The 22,596-nt window shown below is 39.7% G+C and overlaps 1 long non-coding RNA gene across 2 annotated transcripts in view; it reads left to right on the top strand.

Moving 5' to 3' along the window:
• The window catches only part of LOC132372597 (uncharacterized), an 81,161-nt gene that overhangs the window by 19,203 nt on the left and 39,362 nt on the right, over positions 1–22,596 (top strand). Inside the window, exons 2-3 of one of the 2 annotated variants that reach the window (XR_009505210.1) lie at positions 20,945–21,056; positions 21,208–21,425. This is a non-coding gene — a long non-coding RNA (uncharacterized LOC132372597). Of the gene's footprint in view, positions 1–20,944; positions 21,057–21,207; positions 21,426–22,596 lie in introns of those variants that run through there. The other variant, XR_009505211.1, reaches the window with a different exon arrangement.

The following is a 22,596-nucleotide window of genomic DNA, read 5'->3' as shown; positions in this document are numbered from 1 at the left end:
GTCTGGGGATTCATATAATCCCATTGTATATGGTATCTCTTTTCTTTTTAAATTCTGTATTTTAAATTTTAATAATTTGGATGTGATATTTAATAACTTCCTGGCGTAATTATTTACTTAATAGTTTCAATTTTGATCTCTTTCTAAACTGTTATCAGAAGAATGTAAAAAAAGTCCAAAATGAACTCTGACAGATACAAAAGGTGCCTCCTGTATTCATATGGTTTTCTGGTCTTCAAAGACAGGCCAGGATGAGGAGTAAAGATGGCGGTGTGGGAAGACGCCGAGTTAGTGTCTCCCCACAACTAGGGTGCCTGCTGTATGCTGGTGGGGGACTCTGACGCCCAAGGAGATGGGAGGAACCCCAAAGTGAACCGGTAGGATGTGGGGGGATTGAGAGGGGAGGAGAAGTGGGGGCCAGACAGGATCAGCACCCCTGAGGCCGGGGAGATCTGGAGAGGCAGGCGAGAGGAGCAGGAGAGGAGAGGAGGGTGTTTGCCCCGCCCACTCGAGGCCAGGAAGGCTGTTGGGCTCCCAGGTGAGGTCCCCTGTCCTCTGAGACCAGGGGTGGGGGCACGCCTGGGCCCCTTCTGGTCCTTGAGCCTAAGTCCCATGCCCCACAGCCCCGAGGGCCTTTTCCAGCCCTGTGGGTCCTGAGCATTGGCCCCGCCCACCATCCAAACCTTGTCCTTGCTTAGGCCCCGCCCTCCACAGCCAAGGCCTTCCCCCCCCTTTTTTATTTTCTTTTCCCTCCTCTTTTTTACTGTTGTCGTACTGATGTACATTCTGGTTGTTGATTCATCTATATTTTTATTTTTGTATTCTTTCTAACATTTCTGTTAGTTTCCCAGTCTAATTTTAGTTTTTACTTTGTTATTGTTTTCTTTTTTTTTTTTTTCCCACCCCATGCAGCAGGATCTTGGTTCATGAGCTGGGAGTCTGGCCGAAGCTCCTGCAGTGGGAGCTCCAAGTCCAAACCACTGGACTAACAGAGAACCTCAAACCCCAGGGAATATTCATTGGAGTGAGGTCTCCTGGAGTTCCTCATCTCAGTTCCAAGACCTAGCTCTACCCAATAGGCTACAGACCCCAGTGTTGGAAGCCTCAGGCCAAACAACCAGTAAGACAGGAACACAATCCCACCCATTAAAAAAAAAAAAAAAAAGAGATGGCAAAAAAATATCTCACAGATGAAGGAGCAAGGTAAAACCTACAAGACCAAATAAATGAAGAGGAAATAGGCAATCTACCTGAAAAAGAATTCAGAGTAATGATAGTAAAGATGATCCAGAATCTCGGAAATAGAATGCAAGCACAGATTGAGAAAATACAAGAAATGTTTAACAAAGATCTAGAATAACTAAAGAACAAACAGATATGAACAACACAATAACTGAAATGAAAAATACATTAGAAAGAATCAATAACAGATTAACTGAGGCAGAAGAATGAATAAATGAGCTGGAAGACAAAATGGTGGAAATAACTGCCAAGAAGCAGAATAAAGAAAAAAGAATGAAAAGAATTGAAGACAATCTCAGAGACCGCTGGGACAACACTAAACGCACCAACATTCGAATTATAGGGGGTCCCAAAAGAGGAAGAGAAAAAGAAAGGGTCTGAGAAGAGACCCTTACTACTCAGCTATAGAAAGGAATGAAATTGAGTTATTTATAGTGAGGTGGATGGACCTAGAGACTGTCATACAGAGTGAAGTAAGTCAGAAAGAGAAAAACAAATACAGTATGCTAATGCATATATATGGAATCTAAAAAAAAAAAAAAGGGTACTGATGAACCTAGTGGCAGGGCAGGAATAAAGAGGTAGACATAGAGGATGGACTTGAGGACATGGGTGGGAGGGGGAAGTGAGTGTAGCATTGACATATATACACTACAGAATGTAAAATAGTTGGCTGGTGGGAAGCAGCAGAATAGCACAGGGAGATCGGCTTGGTGCTTTGTGTTGACCTAGAGGGGTGGGATATGGAGGACAGGAGGGAGGCTCAAGAGGGAGGGGATATGGAGACGTGTATGCATATGGCTGATTCGCTTTGTTGTGCAACAGAAACTAACAGTACTGTGAAGCAATTATACGCCAATAGAGGTCTATTAAAAAAAAAAGTGAAGGATAAATAAAGACTTTCTCAGAGTAAAAAAAAAAAAAGACAGGCCCACTCTTTAACTTCCACCACTTCCCTAGCATAAAATGTATAGGTGCCCTAAAGAGGTCTCAGCCCACACTCACTTTCTGTTACTTCCTTTCTTCATTTCACTGCTTTTAGGTGTGGAAGTTGGCTTTTTCTATCACTTGAAACCAATGTCTCAAGGATGAGTGTTTATATATTTTTATTTTGGTTTTTTAATGTTTTAATACTAACACACCACTGAATAAATGTTTCTGGGGCAGATAAAAAGTCCAACAAATATTAAATCAATAAAATCAGTTTATTGATTTTGCTTAAACCACAAACAAAACAGGAAACACATTAATATCTAAACCTGCAGTCTCTCAAAGTAAAAAAATATAAAATTGTTATGTTCATTGTACTGAGGATTCAATAATAGTACTAGATTTACTGAGAAAGCATTCTACCCTCTGCAAAGATGTGTATAACAATATGACTCAATTATCCAGGTCAGTGGGTTAGAGCCCCAGGCTCATGGGAATCCACAGAGAAATATCAGAGCATGACATTTCTGGTCAGCAGTTTTGACTTCCAACCCATATACTTTTTACTCACCTGGACTTGGGTTGACTTGTTGCATTGCTCTCCAGTGGAGATGCTTAGGAATATACTCAGAAGTTGGCAGTGGGTAGGGTTGGCAGATAGTTGTGGAGAGAACAAAAACCCCTAAGCCAACAGACAGGCAGTTATCTGAAAACTAACTATGATGTATGCAACAAAGGTGACTCCAATGTTAAACTTTCTGCTCTAAGAAAAACCACTTAAGATATATTTCACACCTGTTAGAATGGTTATTATCAAAGAGGCAAGAGATAACAAGTGTAGGTAAGGATGTGGAGAAAAGGAAATACTTGTACACTGTTGGGAATGTAAATTGGTGCAGCCACTATGGAAACTGCTATGGAGGGTTTCCTCAAAAAATTCAAAATAGAACTACCATATGATCCAGCAACTCAACTTCTGGGTATTTATTTGAAGGAAAAGAAATTACTAACTCGAAAAGATACCTGCACTCCCATGTTCATTGCAGCATTATTTACAAAAACTGAGACAGGGGAAACAACCTAACTATCCATCAGTAGATGAATGGATAAAGAAAATGTGGAATGGAATATTACTAAGTCACAAAAAAGGAAAGATATCCTGATATTTGTGACAATATGGATGGTCCTTGAGGGCATAATGCTTAGTGAAATAAGTCAGACAGAAAAAGACAAATACTGTGTGTAGTCTTAAAAAAAATTATATGTGGAATCTTAAAAAAAAAACAAAAAACCGAACTCATAGATACAGAAAACAGATTGGTGGTTGTCAGAGGTGGAGGATTGGGGGTGGGCAAAATGGGTGAAGGTTGTCAAAGGGTACAAACTTCCAGTTATAAGATAAATAAGTCCCAGGGGTGTACAGCTTGATGACTATAGTTAACAATACTATATTTTATTATTATTATTATTATTTACATTAAGCTGATTTTTAATTGTTTTCTCTTTGCTCATGGTAGTTTTTTTTTTAATTGAAGCATAGTTGATTTATAGTATTGTGTTAGTTTCAGGTAACAAAACTGTATTTTATATTTGATTGCTAAGAAAGTAGATCTTAAAAGTTCTCATTACATGCACACAAATTTATAACTATGTATGGTGATGGCTGTTAAGTAAACTTATTGTGGTGATCATTTTGCAATATTTACATATGTCAAATCATTATGTTGTACACCTAAAACTAATACAATGTTATACGTATATCTCAATTAAAAAATCACTTACATAAAACAACAATAAAAACAAAGTTAAGTCAACAAAAGAAATCTTCCCCAGTCCCAACCATTAAGGGAGGGTTATTTGCAGATAGAGTTTTTGTTTTATCCCAGGCTCCTTCTCAGTCTGTTTTCTTTGTTGTTGTTAAACTCAGTAATCTTTTCTATTGCATTAAAAAATAATTCACTTAATAAAGCTGGAAAAAAAGTAAAACAAAAAAATAAGCTAAATTTTAATTTCAAAAAATTTTCACTTAAAAAGTTAAGTTTTAGAACAAAGTTTTGGTAGATGTACTTTGTATGTCTTGTACAACTTGTCAACTGCATATTGTGAACTGCTATTACTACATTTTGTGGTAATGTCTTCCTATCTTACCACATAAGATACTGAGTTTTCTTAGTCCTAAAGGTGAAAGTATAGTGTCCTCTGTACATGAACTAGTAACCTCATTTAACCTTAATTATCTCCTTAAAGGACCTATCACCAACTACAGTCACATTGGGGGTTAGGGCTTCAATACATGAATTTGGGTGGGACACAATTCAGTCCATAACAATCACAGACAGTTGTCAGAGTGAGGTGAGCTGTAGAAAGACGTGATCAGACTTTCCTTTTGAAAGGATCACCTTGGTTGCTGAGAAGCTGGGAGTCCAGTTAGAAGGCTGCCACATAAAATGTGGAGAGACGGTGACAGTGGTGAACCACGTGTTGGATCTACCGTGCAGGTGAATTTGAGAATAATCTGGATGCGACATTTGTCCTTCCATTGAGCTCTTCTGTCAACCTCTCAATTCCTTTGTGCATCAACTTCTCTGATATAAGACTCTGCTGTGTCTTAGTCTGTTGTGAAATGTGTAGGGAATTTCATTTTGATCAAAATTAATAATAATAGTTAAAATGTCAAATCTTACTAATGAAAGTTTAAAATTCAGAATAAAATATTTTTCTTTATTCTTAGTAGGATGACACTTGCAGTCACTCGCAATTTTTTTAAATAAATTTTATTTTATTTTTTTGGCTGCATTGGGTCTTCGTTGCTGCGCGCGGGCTTTTCTCTAGTTGCAGCGAGCTGGGGCTACTCTTTGTTTTGGTGCGTGGGCTTCTCATTGCGGTGGCTTCTCTTGTTGCAGAGCACAGGCTCTAGGCGCGCGGGCTTCAGTAGTTGTGGTGCACAGGCTCTAGAGCGCAGGCTCAGTAGTTGTGGCGCACGGGCTTAGTTGCTCCGCGGCATGTGGGATCCTCCCGGACCAGGGCTTGAACCCGTGTCCCCTGCACTGGCAGGTGGATTCTTAACCACTGCACCACCAGAGAAGCCCTCACTTGCAATTTAATAAGTTATCTTGGGTAGAAGAAGCAAACAGGTTAAAGAAAAGCATAACTGGGGAAGTCTATAGGAGCAAGTTTTGGCTGAAAAATCTGTGTTCCTCCAGTCTTCACACGGCTGGCTTTTTCGTATCATTCATGTCTCAGCTCAAGTCTTCTTGCCTAGGAGGCCTTCCCTGACTACTCAATCTAAGGTATTTACTGTTGTCACTTTCCATCCCATCACGCTGCTTTATTTTCTATATGGAACTTTCAGTCTCTGATATTTTCTTGTTTGTTTGTTATTCACTATCTGCCTGCCCCTCATAAGATCTGCACTCTGAAAAACAAGCTCTTTGTCTTGTTCACCACTGTATCCCTGCATCTAGAACATTGCCTGATGCATAGTAAGCACTCAATAAATATTTGTCAAATAAATGAAAGGATAAAAGAAAAACGTGAAGACCCAGTTATGCAGCTCACCAAGACTTACAGACTATGTAAGGGGAAAGAAATCCCTTCTGTGTAGTGCAATGTTAGTGGTTGACAGAGGACCACACAGCAGACAAAGGGCTGGGCAGATTTCAGGGCTAGAAGGTTTGTATTTTTGATGGTTTATGTGCAGATCTGGGAGTCAAGAGATTGGGGGTTCACATCTGCTCTATCTCCAAGTTGCTGAGTGACTACGGTACAAATCATGAACTTCCGCCAGCATTAGTTTCTCCATCTGGGTGGCGTTACTGGCTAGTTTAAACATTTAGAAACCTTCATTGGCAAATATGACTCTATTTATGCTGTTTCTTTCAGGAGATTGAGTGCTTTGTGGAAGCGAGCCCTGTTTTTCCCTTTGGTTTCTGAGTTGCCCCACCTCGGCAGGCAAGGTGATTAATTGCTCCGGATTCCTCCTCTGCTGTTCCCTTTCCCAGCCTCTCCCAAATATGTCCTCATCCAGTGAGGCTGCGTGGCTTTGGTGGGAAAAACGAGCCCTTGGTCACCTTAAAACTGCCTTGAGTTGTCATTCCCAGACTTCATTCCTCTTTACTGGCCTCCCCTGGCTAGATGAATCCACCAGCTCTCCACCACCCAGGCTTAGTACCAGAGAGAGGCTGGTAGCTTTGATTCATCTCCCACGTGATTGAGCACAGAAATTGTCTTGTGCCCAGATTCAAGAGGCTGTCCACGCATCCATCACCCATTTATTCTTCCCTGCCAACCAGACCTGCTCTGCAGCAGAAGGCCTTGATCCTGTGAACAGCCATTGAGTGATTTCCATCTTCACTTCAGGGCATTCTTACCTGCTAAGAATCTAGCTTTCCTCTAGATATGGCTCTGCCTTCTGTCCTCTGGCCCTACCTAGCTCAGAAGCAGGAGAGCTATTGGACACGGCAGTGAAGGGCATAAGCTTTGGACTCAGCCAGACTTGGGTTAAAATCCCAGCTACACAACTAGCTCTGTGAGCTTGGGCAAGTTACTCAACCTCTCTGAGCCTCAATTTTCTCATCTCTCAAATGAAGATGAGGAGGGATGATAAGAATTAAAAGATGTAATATGGGCCAAGAATTCAGTGTAGAGCCTGGCATGCGAGTCTAGGAGTTACTATTCTCAATGACTGGTGCCCTCTTTACAAGTCTAGGGAACCCACCTGAAAATGTTATGCTCCCTCTTTTTCTTAGTTCCCAAGGTTGTTATTGAAGATTTACATTTTGGGTTTAAAAAAGTTGATCTCCACCTTTTTGAGACCTCATTTGTACGGTTAGATAATCAAATGATTTTCACTCTCGGCATTATCTATTCATCAGCTCACCACTGATGGCTAGTGTTGCTATTGGTCAGAAATGTTTCACTTCATCCTTTAAGTAAAAACCCTGAAAAAAGGAAGTGTTCTATCTAATGCCATGTCTACACAGACAAAATCCAGCAGAAGTTCATGTAATTTCTGGAAACTAGGATTGTAGAGACAGCCAAACTGGATGATTCCACTTGGATTATAACATATTAATATTTTATAGGCTACTTAATTTTTCTTAAAATGTTTGATATGAGCAATATTTTAAAAAATGATTTTATTCTGAAACTGACCTGATCTAATCTTTTCCATGCAATGAATGGTGTTTTGGCTTCCCAAACAACCCAGATTGATGAAATATTTGCTTAGTCCCATGGATGGAATTTGTTTCCTCTAAAAAAGGAGATATCTCAATAGGGGCATTTGTTATACATTTTCCAACTTATCAAGTGGTCCAGCAGGTTTTCCTGAGTGGCATGTAATGTTACCTTCTGGTTTAAAGTTCTAACTTATCCTGTAAGTTAGAACAGTGAAAGGGGGCATAATCTTTTGGTGTTAAGAAGTCAGACTCAGCACTAGAAGAAAGAAAGGAAGAAAGAAAAAGAAAGAAAGAAAGAAAGAAAGAAAACAATGGAAGCATTGTAAGAAATATTTATAAGTCAAATGTTACAGAGAAAAACCCCAAACCAAAACCTATTTCAAAAAATGTTGGAGGAAATGGTATATCTTTTTATGTGCTTAAGAAAACAGTTAAAAAGAACTTCACAGCATTGGGTCTATTAAGTACATTTATTCCAGTGATTTCCCAGATATTTCCAAGTTCCATTTAAAACAGAAATCTCCTATCAAGCAATCCTTTGAAATTATTTACTCTTTTGTGGTTGTAAAGTATGGAAACCTAATACTTTTAATGGAAACCCTAACAAACGGCACATGCTACAAAGTGTCTACTGATGTGCTTTATAGGCTGGGATTCTTACGTCACACAAACTTGCCAGTCTATGTTTCTGATCCCAATAAATGCCCCAGTGATGTGGAAGAGGATGGCTGGAAGGGCAGGGCCATGCAAGAATGGCATGGGTCATTCATACTCATCAGAAAGGTATGGCAGCCGGAGTCCTTCTGACGGGAAGCACACCCTGCCAGCAGGCAGAAACAGAATTATTTGGATTAAGGGCTTTGTTTTGTTTGAGGGATGGTGATTTGGTGGGCACCATAACTTGAAAAAGGTTTTTCTTATATTCAATATAAAGGAATGTTTTGTAAAAACCTGGTTGTGAATCCCCAGGATAAAATAGTATGTAATATTTTTAGCACATATTTAATTGGCAACAGAAAAATCAAAACCACTTGACTTATAATGTTAAAATGGTACTCTGGTTAAAATTAACTCCCAATCAAGAAAATTTAATGTGCTTCACCAAATGCATATTTTCATACAAAATAAATGTATTTTAAAGTTATATACTCTTAATTTTATGCTGAAATAGTACTAGCAGTTCACAGATGGATTTCCCCACCCCCCCCGGCAAATTATTTTTCACTGAAATGTTTTCAAAGCATTCTCACTTGGTGGGTATGCTTCGATTTAACAATTCAGGCATTCTACATTAAACAGTAATTGATTTACTGACATTTGATGGATTCACACTCACGTTCCTTGGTTTAAAAATCTTGTTAAAATGTTGTTAATAATCTGTGGGTATATATTTCAAATAACTGCCATTAAATTTAGAATAACTGTCATTAAATAGAGAGAATTAAATTTAATAGAGTAGTTACTATATATTTAAATACCAATGATGATTAGAAGCAGATTTATTGAGGGTTTAATCATGGCTGGACAGATTCATGCCTTTCCAGCAAATAAATATATTCATTTTATTTCTTTTGTTTTATTTTTCTATTTTAAAGTAAATGGCTAGTATGCATTTAAATTGGTAGTGTATCAAAAGTAAAAGCTTCAATTAATTATCATTCAAAATATACAGAAAACATTTTACTTCTTGAGACAATTCAAGACTGTACCTTAAATCTTTTTTTTTTTTTTTAAGTGGAATGAAAGGGGTTTTTAAAAAAATTTTTTTTAAATTTTATTTTATTTTTGGCTGTGTTGAGTCTTGTTGCTGTGCACAGGCCTTCTCTAGTTGTGGCGAGCGGGGGCTGCTGTTCACTGCAGTGCGCAGGCCTCTCATTGTGGTGGCTTCTCTTGTTGTGGAGCACGAGCCCTAGGCGCGCAGGCTTCAGTAGTTGTGGCTCGCGGGCTCTCGAGCGCAGGCTCAGTAGTTGTGGTGCACGGGCTTAGCTGCTCCGCAGCATGTGGGATCTTCCCGGACCAGGGCTTGAACCCATTTCCCCTGCATTGGCAGGCGGATTCTTAACCACGGCACCACCAGGGAAGCCCGAGAGTGTACATTAATTCTTCATGAACCTGGAAAAGTATGCCTTTTGTAGAAAGACTCAGAGAAGCCCAGAGAAGAATGGCTATGAGGAAAAGAGAGTTAGGAAATTCACCTGATTTTGTTCATTTTTTCCACATGGTAAAACAGTTGTCTAACCACTTTTAAAATGTCTTTGATACTGTGGGTTAAATATCAAAGACTGATGCTTTTAACAGCAGTGTTCAGAAAATGTCAGTTTGATACACTCAGACTATCATGTTTTAGTTTTGTTTTTATTTTGAAATAACAAGAGATATCTTCCAAACTATCTGGAGAGGTTGGTTTCTATTCACAGACCTTCAGCCCACCCTATCCCAAGTCTGAAGCATTTTGTTAGATCTCTTTGATCTGTTTGACTTCTGCTTCATGGAAAAATGCTCATAAACCTTCAGAGAAAGGCTTTCTTTACTTTTAGCTTTATTCAAGAGTTATAAACAGTGGACAGATCTATAGCAAAATGATTTTAAGAGCACTTAGGACCCCCATGCTAACTTATTTGCTCCCTAGCAAAAAAAAAAAAGAGCTTGTTTGGTAAAAAGAAGTTAAAAAAGTTCAACTTTGCTTAGTGAAAAAGAACTCCACTTTTAAGTGGCTGAAAGTATTGCATTTCATTTTTTTAAAAAAAATATTAAGATCTCTAAAGCAACAATCTTTTTAAAGATGTTATGCACAAGGATTGGCATGACGTTTGAAATGGCTTCAAGAGTCCTGTTACTCTTGACATAGTGGCAAACACTTCACAGATGTGCTTTCTCACTGCAGCCGCGTCGAGAGAGAAGACAAAAGCTGCGTCTTCCAACGAGTCCCCGCGTGCGGTAGTGCTCCGGTGAGATAGGCTAGAAGCCGTGAGGGTGAACGAACCCTATTCCCTGTAATCCATCCTTACTCCAGCCTTATTGTAGCTTCTCCATGAATTATGGGATCCACCAGCTGAGCTCTACACTCTTAGATGTGGGATAACAGCTGTAGCTTCAGAAAAAACGAGCAAACGATCAAAGTTCGAAATCTTTGCCATGTGGCATTTTGCATTTCTCAAAGTATCTTCAGTATAGAAAGTGAGAGACAAAGATTGTTTCTGCTACTGCTTTTTAAAAATGGAGTCTCCTAAAGCTCTACAGGAGTTGTAAAATGATGTTTCCTGGGCAGAACCCGTACCGTTGAGGAATTTTATTCGGAAAATCACTTAATTTCATGTAAAAATTCAAATTTCAGCTTCTCTTGGAAAATCAGATCTGACTACATTGGCATTTTCTCCAGCAGCATCAAGTGGAAATAGTAGTGGCTGAGCATTTTATAGAGACAGTTTCAATTTTTATAATTTTCCCCACTCTTTAACCATGTCACTGGGCTGCTCATCTCACTGGTGGACCTCAGCTGGCGTGTGGGTCTGTGACTCCTGTAGCATAAGATTACTCTGAAATACCAACAATGTTACTGGTGTATAGGCTCTGTCCAAAAGGCACCAAAACACCTGACCAATTGCTGGTATTGTCGATTCAGCCAGCTGGCTTGGCTTTCTTATTTCACAAAATTAGCTGTTCGGCTGAATTGACTGATCAGTTCTGGATCTTGCAGGGGGGCAAGGTGGGTGAAGTAAGCATTCAAGAGTTAATCTGTGAACCTGGACCAGAAAGGGTATATGAGATACCCTGAGTTAAACCGGGTTTTCAGCCTCAGGCTCTCTCCTCTCACCTGGCAATTGGCCTCCCTGACCCCATCATTTTTTAGCTAGAAAGTCTAAAGGGTTGAATTTTCTCTGGGAATCCCCTTTGACCTCTGGTTTGTTCGCCTATGGCTTGAAAGCCTGGTCAAACTCCCAAAGCTTTTGGCCTTCCTTGCTTCCTTTTGGCTGTGTCTGCCTTGTCTCAGATTTTCATCTTCGTATGTCTAGCTCTGGCCTGGTAATCTTACTCCAACTCCTGATTTCTCCCCCAGCCTGGCAGTTTGGGGTTGTGTATTTTTGACCTTGAACAGTAGCCAGACCCAGTTAATCCAACCATAGGAGTGCAGCACACAAAACTCAAGGCCTTTGAATTGCAGTTGAACTGATCCGAACTGGTCAATTTAGCATGAGGCTAGGAAAGTTATTTAACTTTTGTGTCTCATGATTACATTTTCCTTCCTTCTTCATGGAGCTGAGTGGACAGCTGTAATGGTGCTTATAAAGTCATTAATAGAAAAATGCTCATGAATTCCAGATAGTATAGTAATATTTTTTACTAAATTTATGTTGTTATATTTAAATATAATTACATAGGTATAACCACAAAAACAATCTTCACATACAAAATCAAATAATTATGAAACCCAGAATGGAGAATCAAAACTGAAGCAAAGGTAGAAAGAGATGACCATTAAGGTGAAATAATTAAACAACTTCTGGAATTGGGATCCATATTTTTTTAGATAACACTTTTGTCTGTATCCCTCTCCATAATTTTTTTTTTCATTAAAAAATTAGTGTAGTTTAGATACAACAAAATTTACCATTTTTAGTATAAATTTCTATCAGTCATATAACTACAACCACATTAAAATCATAGAACAGTTTCATCACACCAGAAAACTTTCTGTGCTTCCTTGTAGTCAAATTATCCCTTTAACCTCAGTTTCTGGAAATCAGTGACAACCAGTATAAAATATTTGGGTTCCCTAACCATTTGCAGATATCATCCGGCCCTCTTCAGGCTGCCCTGTGGGAACTGGGGTTAGAGTTACTAGCACAAGAAAATACTGATATTTTGATGAGTGCTATTGCTGTAAGTAATGAAGTTCTTTTCTCTGACCCAGGAATCTTGTGCCCTCTGCCAGCATCCATAAACTGGGGCAGGCTAACTTGTTAATTTGCAAGTCGGGTAAAATTTCAGACCATTTATATGGCTCCAGACCAGTTTATTTCCTCTTTTCCAATCCATACGCATCTTTTTTCTTTTTTTGCCTTATTGCATTGGCTAGAATTTCTAATATGATGTTGAAAAGGAGTGGTAGAAGAGGACATCCTTGCCTTGTTTCCAGTCTTATGGGGAAAACATTCAGTTTCTTACCATTAGTTATGATATAAGCTGTAAGTTTTTGATAGATGCCCTGTGTCAGATTGTAGATGTTTCTTGTTATTCCTAGTTTTCTGTTTTTGTTGAGGATTTTTTTCATCTTTGTTCAAGAGGGATATTTGTCTGCACTTTTCTTACAACATCTTTGGTTTTGATATCAGAAAAATGCCTGCCTCATTAAACAAGTTGGGAATTTTTCCCATCTCTTCTATATTCTGGAAGAGTTTGTACAAAGCTGTTCTTATTTCTTTCTTAAGCATTTGGTAGAATTTGCCATGAAGTTATCTGGACCTGGAATTTTCTTTTTTGGAAGATTTTTTAATTAGAAATTCAATTTCTTTAAAAGATATGGGACTAGTCAGGTTAACTATATCTTCTTGAAGGAGCTTAAAGTCTCTGTCTGATAGTTCCAATGTCTCTCTATTATTTGAATGTGATTCTGTTGATTGCTTTGTCTCTTAAAATAGTGTAATATTTTTATTTTCTGCTTTGTGTGTCTTGCAATTTTTGGTTGAAATCTGGACATCTTATATAGAGCAGTATAGACTAAGGTCAACTGAATTTATGCCTGAAAATGGGCATGCTTCCTATTTTTGCTAGTGTGTGAGATTGTCATCCTAGATGGTAGGGCTGGGTTTGGGGTTATTTTCTTGCTATGGTTGCCCTCATTGTACCACAAGCTTCAACATCTAGCATTACCTTGTGTTTAGGGTGGGGAGTGGTTTGCTAGAAGGTTTTTCTCAATGTCTACTTCACTTTCAGATTTAGATCTTCCCTTTATGCCTATGCTTCAGAAAGTTCTCTCCCCATACTTTTGAAGACTGCTATTACTTGTTTTTTGAGTTTGCTAACCTGGTGTTGGGGAGTGGAATGGAGGTGTTTTCTGTTGTTCTGCTTCAGTCCCAGTTTAAATAGACACTGCATCCCTGGGTCTTACAGGTGGAGCCCTCACAGTGATCCTTTTGCTCACCCAGCAGTTGGGTATCTCTAATGTTCTGAGCTTTGGAAGTATTCCTGATCTTTCTCAGAGGGTATTTTTGTTCCTCTCCCCAGCTGCAATATATCTTCATCTGTACTCTGATGGTGACAGGGTTTAATGTCTTTTCCCCAGTGGGATAAGACTTTTATTCTGTAGGAAATATAGGAGGGAAGGAATGGGCAGATCTTCATGCCTTCACCTCAGTGCCTGCTCTTCCTTTCCCCAGGTCTGCACCGCAAGGGATGCTTCTCCAGACTCTCATCTCGTCTCCAGTTTTCTTATGCACACTCAGTAAAGTCTGTGGAGAAGAGCCTGTAAATGCGTGTGAATTCCTCTACATCTGTGACTCTCAGTAGTTCTAAACTCTATACCCTATACTCTTACACTTGCCCTTTAAGGGTTTGTTAAATATTTTAGCCAAATTTTTCTTACCAGCTTGTATAGCATTTGGTATTTGCTGCAGTTCAGCAAGTGCTCTCCTTGGAGGCATCTGTCCTTCCTTAAGTTAATTTTCTGACCTGTGACCACATCTCTGTGACAGATTCAAGAAAAGTTGTAATTTTGTAAGTTATCTACCTTTTTTTTTCTTGGTTGTGAGTGTGGGGTGATGTTCTTTCCTATTTTCTACATCCCCTAGTGAAGCCAGAAACCTATTTATTGACATAAGAAAATTCATTTCTAGGTGTTCAAACCGTCTATAGGTAAATCTTATTTTATAGACCAAATATCAGTTAGGTCATCTAGAACCTCAAGTAACAGAAAATCCAACTTCAAATATTGAAACCAAAAGTTATTTATCATCTCATTTGAAGAGAAAAATAGAGGTAAAAGGTTTAGTTAAATCACGTCAACAATTTTATTAGGGTTCTAGGTTCTTTCTCTTTTCTACTCTGTTATTTTCAGGATATTGTTGTGTCTTTTTATGGTAACTTCCTCCAATGTCCTAAGATGGTTACTGAAGTTACCAAAGAAGAGAAAAAAAGCACATAAAAATATAAATAAAATTAATGGCCTTTTTGTATTATTATTTGCTCAGAGAAAGAAAAACGTCCCAAGAAGCTTCCCATTAAGACTTCCTACATGTCTTATTTAGCAGGATTGGATCACACGCCCAGTTGCTAAGTAGGAATGGAACTACCATGTTTGATGTAACATCAAGATTCATCTCTGGTCTGGGAGGGGAACAAATTCCTCTGAAGCAGATAGCCACCTGGTAGCTGAGCAAAATCAGGATTCTATTACTAGCAAATAAAAATGTAAGGAATAGCTGTTAAGTGATTGACTAATGGTGCCTGGTAGAGTGATAAGGTGTAAAGAGGACAAGCTTTGCAGTCAGACATATCTATCCTGGCCCACTGAACTTTGGAAAGTACGAAGGGGATAATATTTTGTAAATATTGATATTTATCTCCCTCCCTTGTTAAATCATATTCCTTGGCATTCATTATTTTGTTATTGTAGCCCAGGAAGGGGGCATGGAGAATGCCACCTGAGGAAGATAGAGGAGATGATTTTGGACTTGGTAGATGCTCAGAATATGTAGCTATTGTTAACCCACAAATATATTCTTTTTTTTAAAAATTTATTTATTTATTATTTATTTTTGGCTGTGTTGGGTCTTCGTTTCTGTGCGAGGGCTTTCTCTAATTGCGGCAAGTGGGGGCCACTCTTCATCGCGGTGCACGGGCCTCTCACTATCGCGGCCTCCCTTGTTGCAGAGAACAGGCTCCAGACGTGCAGGCTCAGTAATTATGACTCACGGGCCCAGTTGCTCCGCGGCATGTGGGATCTTCCCAGACCAGGGCTCGAACCCGTGTCCCCTGCATTAGCAGGCAGACTCTCAACCACTGCGCCACCAGGGAAGCCCCACAAATATATCCTTATAATATATTTAGCTAATGGCTTTTTCTAATGACAAGCCCTTTATTACAACTGCACTTTCCATTTTTGAGGGAAGATAGGGAAGTGTTTTCTTGCTGAAATGTAGAGTGACAGGCCTTTAGCTGAGCACCTCTTATGTGATAGCAAAACACAGGGTCATATGGCAGAAATGGCAATTTAAGCCTCTCCCATTAGAGAGGAGGGCCCTATATTCCTCTCTGATTGAGGTGAGCCACAGCTGTAGAGGACAGAGGGCCAAAGAGGTGCAAGGGAAGTAAGAGAGCTCTTCAGGGACTGGTGTTTGTCTTTCTATCCACAGCTGTGGGACTCTGCAATGAATAAGAAAAGTAATAGCACTGAACAAGAAATAAATAAACTCCTATTTATCTTTAGCCATAACATAAGAATAAGACACTGCTCAGGTTAAAGTGCAATGCATTTAATATAGGACCAAAAAACAAATGAGTCTTTCTGTTTGCACATCAATTATACTTTAGTTATTCTAAAATTTATGCTTAGTCTTAGTAGTCTCTCAATGTATTTATTTCCCCAAGGCCCTCAATCATATTAATTCCTTCTTAATCCTGGAATAATTTTTCTAAATTGAAAGTGCTATAGCCATTCTGAAAAATAAGATGGACCCCCATCCACAATTTGGTTCCAATATAGAGACACACCAAGAGGGTATGAAAAGGTTTATTATTCACCTAACTGAGGATTTTCTGGGGAAGGCAGGGCAGAAACCCCAAGTGGGTCTGAAAATGGCTTGAGAGAGCAAGGAAAGGAGATGAGCTTGGGGTTTTAATGGTGTTTAGGGGTGGATCTGGGCTGAGGGTTCCTGTGCATGAGTGGAGATTTGTGTGGTTTGAACCCCCACCAATGCCGAAAGAGGGAACACCCAGATTTTATCAGTTTGCCCAGATGTGGGGCAAAGGGAAAGAGAGAGGTGAGGCTTACAAGCTGTCAGCAGTTAAGGCAAAAAATGGAGTCAGAATCCTCATTAAAATAAGATATCCTTGTGAAGTCCTATTGAAGATGATATTCCAGCTATTTGGACCTCTTGAGAGCTGGGTGGGAAAGTTGCAGGAAGCAGGATGAAGAGAGGATGGAGAAGAAGAGAACAAATAACCTTGCAAAATCTTTTGCTAGTATTAGTTACTTATTCTAGTTCTCAATGAACTTCAGACATATTATTTTGCCTATGGCTCCTTCGTGACCAAGCTCCTGCCTGCCTCCTCCCTGTCATTCACTAAGCTTCAGCCCCACTGGCCTTTTATTTTTTTTAATGCTTTACAATTGTGAACTATTTCTTACACACACAAAGTTTCTTTTAAGAAACTATTTTAAAAAATATGTTCACATACCCGTAACTCAGATGTAAAATATACAGTTGGGGGCTTCCTTGGTGGTGCAGTGGTTGAGAATCTGCATGCCAATGCAGGGGACACGGGTTCGGGCCCTGGTCTGGGAAGATCCCACATGCCGCGGAGCAACTAAGCCCGTGAGCCACAACTACTGAGCCTGCGTGTCTGGAGCCTGTGCTCCGCAACAAAAAAGGCCGCGATAGTGAGAGGCCCATGCACCGCGATGAAGAGTGGCCCCCACTTGCCGCAATTAGAGAAAGCCCTCGCACAGAAACGAAGACCCAACACAGCCAAAAATAAATAAATAAATAATTAATTAAAAAAAAAAAAATATATATATATATACAGTTGGGAATTCCCTGGCGGTCCAGTGGTTAGGACTTGGTGCTTTCACTGCTGGGGCCTGGGGTTCAATCCCTGGTCGGGGAACTAAGATCCCGTGAGCCCAGCGTCACGGCCAAAAAATATATATATTTAATAAGTATATTATATATATATATATACACACACACAGAGTCAATTCTCATTGTTCACGGTAGTTAGGCTCTATAAAGTTCCAGGGAACACTGAGTTAGTGAATATCAGACCATTAGTACTAGGAGAAATATAGAGTTAAATTCCTGCCCATCAACGCATAACCTGTCTTATATGTTTCTGTTTAAAGACATCTTATTTAATGTATATTGTTGATTCACTAACACTGAACTCACAGCAACAGCATTATAACTCATGCCTGATTAGAGCTTATATAACATGTGTTGTCAGACTTCTTAATTTTTGCCAAATTACTTAGCATAATGTGCTATTCCACTTTCGTTTAATTTGCATTTTCATAATTACCAGGGAAGTTGAAAATCTTTCTGTGTGATTATTTGCCATTTGGTTTCCTTTTGTTGTGAACTGCTTGTTCAGATCATTTGCCCAGCTTTCTTTCTTTTTCTTAAATTAATTAATTAATTAATTAATTTTTGGCTGCGTTGGGTCTTTGTTGCTGCACATGGGCTTTCTCTAGTTGCAGCGAGCGGGGGCTACTCTTCGTTGCAGTTCACAGGCTTCTCGTTGTGGTGGCTTCTCTTGTTTCGTAGTGTGGGCTCTAGGTGCACAGGCTTCAGTAGTTGTGGCACGGGGGCTCAGTAGTTGTGGCTCACGGGCTCTAGAGCGCAGGCTCAGTAGTTGTGGCGCATGGGCTTAATTGCTCCGTGGCACGTGGGATCTTCCCAGACCAGGGATCAAACCCATGACCCCTGTGTTGGTAGGTGGGTTCTTAACCACTGCACCACCAGGGAAGTCCTCCAGGTTTCTATTTGATGGTCTTTTCCTTATTAATTTATAGATTTTAAAAAATGTACATTCTGTATACTAATATTTTCTTGATTATATCATCAACATCTTCCTCCAATAGTGTGTCTTTGCATTTTTAGATGAGCTTTGCCATATGGAAAATTTCAGTTACTTTCATGAGGTAAATTTTGTGTTTTATTTAAGAAATTCCCTAGCATTACAAGGTTACAGAGACATTCCTATATATATTGATACTCTCCACATTGTCTTCTCATAATTTTAAAGTTTTGCATTTCATAGTTAGACTTTGAATAAACCTGGAATTCATTTTTATATGTGGAATTCATTTTTTAAACATAAGGGTAGTCAATTTTCTCAGCCTCATTTATTAGATAGCCCATTCTTTCCCCACTATTTATTATGCCACTTTCAGGGGCCCCCTGACACCAGAAGTACATATACCAAAGTACATATATCAGAAGTACATATTGGGAAATATGTGAATGTCTGTTTTGGGGTTTTCTATCCTGTTGAATTAGTCCATCTATTTGTCCTCCAGCTAATATCACACTGTTTTAAGGACCAAAGCTTTATAATAAATCTTGAGGGCAAGATGTCCCCCTCCTTATTTTTATTTTTCAAAATTTTCTTGATTACTCTTGGTCCTTTATTCTTCCATATGTATTTTAGGATTAGTTTGTCAAATGTAGTCAAAAGCCCTGTTAAGAGTGGGATTAGAAGGGCAATAAATTTACAGATTAATTTGGGAAAAAATTAACATTCTTACAACATGGAGTCTTTCCATCTATTAACATTCCAGGGACTTCCCTGGTGGCGCAGTGGTTAAGAGCCCACCTCCCAATGCAGGGGACACGGTTTTGAGCCCTGGTCCGGGAAGATCCCACATGCCACAGAGCACTAAGCCTGTGCTCTAGAGCCCGCAGGCCACAACTACTGAGCCCGCGTGCCACAACTACTGAAGCCCGTGTGCTTAGAGCCCATGCTCCTCAACAAGAGAAGCCACCGCAATGAGAAGCCCACGCACCACAATGAAGAGTCGCCCCCGCTTGCCGCAACCAGAGAAAGCCCGTGCGTGGCAACAAAGACCCAAAGCAGCCAAAAATAAACAAATAAATAAATTTATAAAAACAAACAAAAATTCTATACATCTCCATTTATTGGTTTTATGTCCTTAAATACATTTTAATATTTTCCACTAAGAATTGCACATCTTTGGTTAAATTCATTATCTGCCTTATAGCTTTTTGCTGCCACTGTGAATGGGATCTTTTCTTTAGTTACATTTTCTAAATAGTTGTGTATTAGGTATAATGAAGCTACTATTTTTATATATTGCTTCTCTTTCCAGCAACTTTGATGAACTCTCATTAATTTTATTAAACCAATTATGGATTATCTTCAATTTTATATGTCGATAACCATATCATTGGCTACTATTGACCCTCCTGTTTCACTTTTCCAGTTCTTTCTCTCTCTCTCTCTTTTTTTCCTGTTATGGATTTCTGTCCTGAATAGAAGCAGTAATAGTGAGCATCCTTCCTCTGTCCCTGACTTTAAAGGTAATGCTCCTGTGATGTTGTACACCTGAAACTAATATAATGTTATATGTCAATTGTATCTCAATTTTTAAAAAGTCATGCCTCTAATGTTTCACATTTAGAATGAAGTTTGCTTTAGATTGTTGGCAGGTAGCTATATCAGGTTAAGAACATTTCTTTTTACTCCAAATTTATAATGTTCCTTTCTTTCTTCCTTTTTCCTTCCCTCCCTTCCCTCTCTTTTTTCTTTTTCTCTTCCTTTCCTCTCTCTTCCTCTTCCTTACTTTCCTTTGTAAAAAATTAATGAACAAATGTTAAGTTTTACCAACTGTTTGTGCAACTATGTTCATAACTATGCTTAGCATATAATTTTTCTCATGCTGTACTGTCCATGTGGAGTTTTAATATCAAAAGTTTGCTAGTTTCATAAAAGGAACTGGGGATCTTCTCCCTTTTTTTAGTTGTTAGAACTGTTGTTATATGGTCTTTGAAGGTTTGCCGATATCTGATCCAATACCTTTAATATATATTAGATTAAACATATATCTAATAAATTGAATATTAATAATTATTAAATTAATGTATACTTAATACAACAATTATATTAATATAGCATATTAATATAAAATAATGATTTAGTGTAATTATTAAGACAATGCATTAATAATGATATATTAAAATATAACTTATTAATTGACTATATTTCTTATATTAAATGAACGTAAATTAAAGTTTGGTATTTAGTATTTCCCTTTACCTCACAGTTGAGGTAGCAGCTGTATTACAGCTACTCTGGTAATTGTTCTAATTTTCCATTTGGGCACCTTTTGAGCTTATTTTCCTTCTCTGGGAACTTAAAAACTTCCACGTGATCTCAGTGTGTTGAGAAACACAGGCCTAGCCTTCTGACCAGTTCTCAGAGGGACTGTCTCCTTGGTGTCTCCTGTCTCTCCATTGCTCACTGGGGTGACCTGGAAATCACCTTACTGTGGGGTTAGGATCTTATTTCGAACATTGAGAGTAACACGATTCTATGTGAAAACAATCTTGTACACCTTTCCAACTGAATCTTCCCAATGGTCTCTGAATAAACCTCACCCATAGCAAAAATTCAATGGAAGTTAGTTCTGGTTTTAATAAAGCACTGTCAAACAGTATCATGAGCCATTAATCCATGCCAAAATAAGAAAGTAGAGAAGATGTCAAGTGCTTGGTCATCTACCATTTGAAGGCTCCTTGTTGATTTTTTTAGGCCACCATAAGGCATCTAATAGAAGAGGCCTGCATGGACATGGTCAGGCCTTCCCTTCCTTTTGTGAGATCTAGACCTAAACGTGTCATCTCCGATCTGTTTAGGTGCCCTTCCTTCCAACGAGGGACCTGAGAACTTCTTCTACCATCTAGGTATGAAGCCACCATGGACAACACAGCTCAAAATCTCTATGCTGGATCTTCTTTGCGTCAAATGGTAAGTAATGGTCTTAATCAGGTCATTGAAAAGGGGGGTCTCTTGATCCTTCATTCTCATTTCTGAGCTTTATTTTCTCTTCACTTCCACCTTTATTCCCTGAAATCAGTATTGCCTAGAAATTCTTCCTACCACAATTATGCTTTCCCAGAAACTCTGGAGCTGGCAGGCAAGAGCCATCCCGGCCCACACCCAGGCCCCTGCACGCCGCCATCCTTACTCACAGCTCCTGTGGGGTTTTCCAAGACTGAGAAGATTCAAAACACACTCTTTGAGGCAAAATGGCCCCAGGAGGAGATTCATGCTAACATAACAAAGTCTGACAAGGAGTACAGCTCATTCCGACCCCTCACCCATATCAGGATGCATGTTTGAGAAGAATTGCCAAATATTAAATTAAAAAAGCACACAACTTCATTCTTGTGGTTTTTGTACCATTATTTCAGACAGGCTTGGACAAATTCTACTAATTCTATTGCTAAGTGATGGCTCCAGAGGCATTTCCAGCAACTCGAGGGAGAAAGGAGGTAGGGAGGGAGTGGGAGAGGGGGAGTGGGTTAAATAAGCCTGGTGGGCTCCAGTGGGGCCACCCAAACTACTGAGGGAAGCTGCTGCCACTCACCTTACAAACGTTTTGAAACTTTGCTCCTATTGAGGTAGAGGTTGGCGGGGGTGAGGGGTACACGGTGAAGAAGAAGGAAGGAGTATCCCCTTCGGCAAGGGGAGGTCAGCTTATTCTGCCACCCTGCGTGGAACAGCTGTTGCGTACAGAGGTAAGCAATGCCCACACGCTAGCTGAACTAGGGGACAGGACCCTGGCTTTAGTGGTTGTCCAGGTACCAGGACTGATCCAAACAGGCCTAAGATTGTAAGTTTTGGTATTCTAAGCAAAGTCTGGGGCTGGAAACAGGGATTGCAATAAACTATTAAGCCCAAAGCTGATCACAAAGAATAAAACCCAAGAGTTGGAAGCACAGTGAGCAACTGGGCCCAGAACAGGTATAGAATGCGAGGCCTGGAAAAATCTCAGGAAGGAGACCCCATGGTGCGGAGAGAGCTATACACAGCCCAGCCCTGATCAGAGAAGTGAATCACAAGGTTTCATCCTCACAGAAGGAACCACACCAGAAGACGAGATAGTCACGTAAACAGATAAACCTACACTACATCCCAGCTGCAATCGTGGATATAATCTCCCAAACGCTAAGGTAAAAGAGAGAAGAACCTGACTGGGTCCATTGTGGGGGCAGTGTTGTGGAAGGTTTTGCAGAGGAGGTCACGATTAAGAGGGTTTAGCGTGATGCTGGCAGATAAGGATGTGGGAAAGGCAAGAGAATCGCTGTGTGAAGACACAGAGGTGTGAAACAACATGGTGTGTGGGGAGCCATAAGGAGTGAGGTCATTCTGGAGGGGAGGAAGAGAGGGCGAGGGTGAGAGTCAAGACTGGAAAGGAGGACCTATGGGCTGGCATAATGATGGAGGGCCTCAAATTCCATGCTAAGGAGTTGCCTCTGCTGTGTTATAACCAGGCTGTGTGACT

This window comes from Balaenoptera ricei, chromosome 10 (assembly GCF_028023285.1).
Source record: "Balaenoptera ricei isolate mBalRic1 chromosome 10, mBalRic1.hap2, whole genome shotgun sequence".
NCBI classification, from domain to species: Eukaryota; Metazoa; Chordata; class Mammalia; order Artiodactyla; family Balaenopteridae; genus Balaenoptera; species Balaenoptera ricei.
Note: the sequence above shows the minus strand (reverse complement) of the source record. Positions and strands in the feature narration are given on the sequence as shown.